Source organism: Octodon degus, unplaced genomic scaffold, assembly GCF_000260255.1.
Source record: "Octodon degus isolate 3935 unplaced genomic scaffold, OctDeg1.0 scaffold00033, whole genome shotgun sequence".
Classification (NCBI taxonomy): domain Eukaryota; kingdom Metazoa; phylum Chordata; class Mammalia; order Rodentia; family Octodontidae; genus Octodon; species Octodon degus.
In genome coordinates, this window is record NW_004524609.1 from 14,347,112 (window position 1) to 14,352,843 (window position 5,732).

Genomic DNA, 5,732 nt, shown 5'->3' on the forward strand with positions numbered 1-5,732 from the left:
GATTTGTTCTAATGGTGTTTGTAAATAGGATCACAAGTCCGCATCTTGTACAGCAATTAACCACTAAGAAGAATATATGCAGTGTATTATTTGTTGAAAAATTAAAAAAAAAATAGAAAGTCAACGCTGATGAGATTGGTCATGTTTCGAACAAGCCAGAGCGTCTGCAGATGATGGCATCCCCGGGGTGGCAGGCTCATCAGTGATACTTCAGGAGAGTTCAGGCTTTGGGGGTACTTTCATGGCCCCTTCTCCATCGCCTGTCACTCCAGCTCAGAATAACCTGCTGCAGCCCAATTTTGAGGCCACTTTTGGAGCAGCACCTTCCACCTCCAGCAACAGTTCCTTTGATCCGTCAGTGTTTGATGGACTAGGTGATCTTCTGATGCCAACAGTGGCGCCAGCTGGGCAGCCCACCCCCGTCTCCATGGTACCACCCAGTCCCACCGTGGCAGCCAGCAAAGCCCTGGGCAGTGATCTTGACTTATCCCTTGCCAGCTTAGTGGGCAATCTTGGGATTTCTGGCACCACATCGAAGAAGGGAGATCTTCAGTGGAATGCTGGAGAAAAAAAGTTGACTGGGGGAGCCAACTGGCAACCTAAAGTAACACCTGCCACGTGGTCAGCAGGTGTCCCACCAAGTGCACCTTTGCAAGGAGCTGTGCCTCCAAGCAGTTCGGTTCCTCCTGTGTCCGGGGCCCCATCTGTTGGACAGCCTGGAACTGGGTTTGGAATGCCTCCTGCTGGCACAGGCATGCCCATGATGCCTCCACAGCCGGCCATGTTCGTGCAGCCCATGATGAGGCCGCCCTTCGGAGCTGCGGCCGTGCCCGGCACACAGCTTTCTCCAAGCCCTACACCTGCCACTCAGAGTCCCAAGAAGCCTCCAGCAAAGGACCCATTAGCGGATCTTAACATCAAGGATTTCTTGTAAACAATTGAAGCTGCAATTTTTGTGACTGAACAGGAAAAATTAAATCAATTTGGAGACTTCAAATAAGACTGACGCTCAGAGTTCCAAAATGGGCCAGCAGCACCAAGCCCAGTGCTTGCTCATAACTCCTCTTCCAAAACGCGTAGCACAGCCGTGAAAGTGAACGTTAGGAATGTGTACTACCTTAGCTGTTATCCCTGCTCTCAGAATTGTAGTGTATTTGGGTTCCTTGTGTGTTGTATGATGTAACCAATGAATGAATGTTTCTGACACCTTTAGTGCTTTTCTGGACCTTGCCCATGGACAGATGGCACAGATGTTGTATGGTGAGCCATTGGGAAAGACGTGTCTGTGTTTCTGAAGGTTTTGATGTATATATAATTCTTGGACAAACCCTCCACTCTCCCCATCAACTCTCTTTTCTTCTGTATCTCTGTTACAAGCGTAATGTGATAATATTAAGGAAAACACTCTTAAATAAACAGAACTGTTTTTGGTGTGGAGTACAGTTTTCAAATCACAGAAACTTCAACTATTGTGAGAAATGTTTATTTTTGTGGCGCTGTATATGTTAAGAAATTTTATTTTAAAAAATATAAAGGTCAACATCCATAATATTTCTCCTTGAAGCTACCTTATCAAGAATGAAAAATTATGTGGAAAGACTTCCATATTTATCATTGCTATATTAAAATATATATTTTAATTATATTTGACAGGTTTTGCCTCTAAATTGACCTATTTATTCATTCTTGATTAAATGCACTGAAAAGGACAGGGTCCATTTCTGTCATGTCCATGAAAATGAATTAGAAATGTGCTATTTAAGTGACTATGAAACCACCTCAAGATATATCTATAATTTAAAGATTACTAATATTTTTATTTCACTGTGGGTTTTATGTACATCTGTTGATTTAGTATTCCTTTGTATGTTCAATGGACTAGTGTTTTTCATCCTTCAATTGGGCTCCAAGTATGTTTTGTTGTACCATTGTGATTAGGATTTAAACTAATTCAGAGAATTGTATCCTTTACTGTACATACTGTATTCTTTGATTTTTAATTTGTTGTCACACTGTCTGTGCTGATGGCTTGGCTTAAGATTTTGATGCATATATGAGGTCACTGTTGATCAGTGTTGCTAGTGGCTTGGCAGCTCTTCGTAAAAACATTGGGTTGGAAAGGCACTTGCCTATTTTTCAAATCATTTAATAGATGTATGGTACCATTTAAAAGTGGTTGTATCTGAATTTACTGTGGGGATAACATACACTGTAATGGGGGAAAAAAATACCTAACACCAATTTCAAAATGGCTTTTCTTTGTATTTCGGTTTAAAAACCCAGTGCATGTACGCCCTCTGAGATGCAATAAACACCTTGAACAAAGAAAAAAAAAATACATAATAGCTACCAAATAAGTGTGGTAACTATAGTGACATTAACAACAGAATATAATTCAATAATAATATGCAGTCAGTGTCAGGGATTACAGCTCAGTTTCACACTGTCTGCTTGGCAAGCACAAGGTCTTTTTTTTTTTTTTTTTTTTGTAGTTTTCTTCTTCTGTTTTTTTTTTTTTTGTATTTTAGGGAAGGTCTACAGCGTGTTCAGGGTCTCACTACTAGATCAGATTCGTAGTAGTCCACCTGTTTACAGCCTCCTAAGAGCTGGGATTACAGGTGTGCGCCTTCGTGCCCAGTCTCAATTGCCGTCTTAGCATGCCCTGGGGTTGGGACCAGCACGACAGGCCCAGGAAAACACAAGGTCTTGACTTTGATTCCAGGTATTACTACTACTAATAATAATAATATTAATGATACTTAGCTGCAATCAACTATTTAGTAAAAATAATAAAGCTTAATAGTAATGCAAATAAAAATTAGGAGTGGGGAAATTTAAAAATGAAAGAAGTGAAATGTGAAAAATAAAGAAAAGATTAGGAGTAGGAGAGACCATTGAGATAAAGGATCAGTTAGTGACTGAAAGAAAAATTAATACAATTAGAAAAAAACTAACAGAAATAATAAAAGAAAAGAAATATCCAACCCCACACCAATACAGCTAACAACAAAAGAGCAAAGAGTCCAAAAGACTCCTTTTGTGGCTTTTTGTTTGTTTGTTTGTTTGGGGTTTTTTTGGCAGAACCAGGGATTGAACTCAGGCCTTCGTGCTTGCTAGGGAAGCACTTATTCCACTGAGCCATCTCCCCAGCCCTTCCTTCTATGTTTAAATGAGTTGTTTCTTTCCAGGGTCTGCAGTACTGAAACCCACCAGATGTGGGGAAGGAATAGAGAGGTGCTACTGAGTACTACTTGATTTGCACCTATAATCGCTCTGTATGTTTTCGTTTCACTTATGCTTGTAACCACTGGATCCATAAGGACTGACAGAGCTTAGTCACAGAGCCCTTTGTACAGACCACCACAGAAGAGTGAGTCATCAGGAAAAGTGGTCCAGTAAAGAAGGAAATCGTTTTCTGGCACAGGTATTGAGCAGCACCATGTATCTTGAATCCAAAGATACAACCCCAGTCATGGCACCAGAAATGTTACTAAAAAGTTGGTGTCAGACTGGGTTGGGTAGCTCTATGGAGTCTCAGCTTTCTTGGATCTTCTTGCGATTTGTGCTGTGGCTCACAGACAAGACTGAAGCATAATTATTGAGAGTAAGGCATGGAGTCTAAGGTGCCGTTCCGAGTGGGAGGCTGCGGTGCGCGGGCCGAGTCGGCCCGGGACTGGGCCGCCGAGCTGCGCTCGCTCGCGCCACGGCGTTGGCGGACGGATTCGCTTCGCGCGGTGAAGAGGGCCGTGTCTGAGCCGCTGAGAGCTGAGGACCATCCAGACGCGGCGGGGCTGAGCACACGCGGACACCGAGGGCCGGGACAGCACGGACCATGGCGTTGAAGCGGATTAATAAGGAACTTAGTGATTTGGCCCGGGACCCTCCAGCGCAATGTTCTGCAGGCCCAGTTGGGGAGGATATGTTCCATTGGCAAGCTAGAATTATGGGACCTAATGACAGCCCATACCAAGGCGGTGTATTCTTTTTGACAATTCATTTTCCTACAGACTACCCCTTCAAACCACCTAAGGTTGCATTTACAGCAAGAATTTATCATCCAAATATTAACAGTAATGGCAGCATTTGTCTCGATATTCTAAGATCACAGTGCTGTCCTGCTTTAACTATGTCTAAAGTTCTTTTATCCATTTGTTCACTGCTATGTGATCCAAACCCAGATGACCCTCTAGTGCCAGAGATTGCACAGATCTATAAAACAGACAGAGACAAGTACAACAGGTATCTCGAGAATGGACTCAGAAGTATGCCATGTGATGCTACCTTAAAATCAGAATAACCTGCATTATAGCTGGAATAAACTTTAAATTACTGTTCCTTTTTTGATTTTCTTATCCAGCTGCTCCCCTATCAGACCTCATCTTTTTTTAATTTTATTTTTTTGTTTACCTCCCTCCATTCATTCACATGCTCATCTGAGAAGACTTACATTCTTCCAGCTTTGGACAATAACTGCTTTTAGAAACTGTAAAGTAGTTACAAGAGAACAGTTGCCCAAGATTCAGAATTTTTTAAAAAAATGGAGCATGTGTATTATGTGGCCAATGTCTTCACTCTAACTTGGTTATGAGACTAAACCATTCCTCACAGCTCTAACTGCTGAAGAAGTCATCTGAGGGGGGGGGGATGGATGTTCGGTTATCTCGGCAAGAAAGCAGCATTATTCTAGCAGCATCCACACTTGTTAAGCATTCCACTGTTAGAGATTTGAGGTTACGTGATATACTTTATGCTCATAACTGATGTGGCTGGAGAATTGGTATTGAATTTATAGCATCAGCAGAACAGAAAATGTGATGTATTTTATGCATGTCAATAAAGGAATGACCTGTTCTTGTTCTACAAAGAATGGAAATTGGAACTCAAACATCCTTTGTATTCCAAAGTAGGGTCTCAAAACATTTTGTAATTTTCATTTAAATTGTTAGGAGGCTTGGAGCTATTAGTTAATCTGTCTTCCAATACACTGTTTAATATAGCACTGAGCAAATGATGCAAGTTGTCAATGGATGAGTGATCAACTAATAGCTCTGCTAGTAATTGATTTATTTTTCTTCGATAAAGTTGCATAAACAAAAAAAAAAAGAGAGAGAGTAAGGCATGCTACCCTATAAACAATGCTAACCGTTGTAAGGAGGGAACACCCTGAAGAAGAGAATATGGGCAACACCCAAAAAAGGCAACTAGGATGAGTTTCAGCATTGGCTTTTCTTTCGTCTCCTTAGAATTTGTGTAGAGGTCAGGGTGGGCTTCTTTCCAATCAGTGATGAGCCTGTACTCTCCTGTCAAGCAGAATTTTCTTAAATTTTATATGGGCCTTCTTGAAACAAGGATGATAGCCAAAGCCAACTGTGGGGCCCAAAACATAATGCCAATGACAGTATACAAGACTGGGTGTGGTGACGTGTACCTGTAATTCCAGCTCTTGAGAGGCTGTAAACAGGAGGATCACTATGAGTCCGATCTAGTAATGAGACCCTGAACACCCTGTAGCTCCTTCCCTAAAATACAAAAAAGACAGCATACTGACTATAACGTCACCTAAGATCCCTCTCAGTCCTTTAGATTGACTACCCCCATGCCCATGCCAGATGTCTAGGGAATACGACAAAGTCAGAATGATCTTTCTGTCTCCCAGTGCCATGTTCATCCTGTCTGCTGTGAAACTGAGGCCGGTGTGCTTCCTGTACTGACTCACTTGGGTTGTGTTTCTT

At 41.9% G+C, this 5,732-nt stretch overlaps 1 protein-coding gene and 1 pseudogene across 1 annotated transcript in view; one reads left to right on the forward strand and one right to left on the reverse strand.

Moving 5' to 3' along the window:
- Cd300ld (CD300 molecule like family member d) overlaps positions 1–5,453 on the reverse strand; it is a 29,802-nt gene extending 24,349 nt beyond the window's left edge. The window contains exon 1 of the mRNA XM_012514484.2: positions 5,429–5,453. The gene's annotated coding sequence lies outside the window, so the exon portion shown is untranslated. The remainder of the gene's footprint in view (positions 1–5,428) is intronic.
- On the forward strand, positions 3,734–4,334 carry LOC111816499 (annotated as a pseudogene).
- Positions 5,454–5,732: the final 279 nt, after the last annotated feature.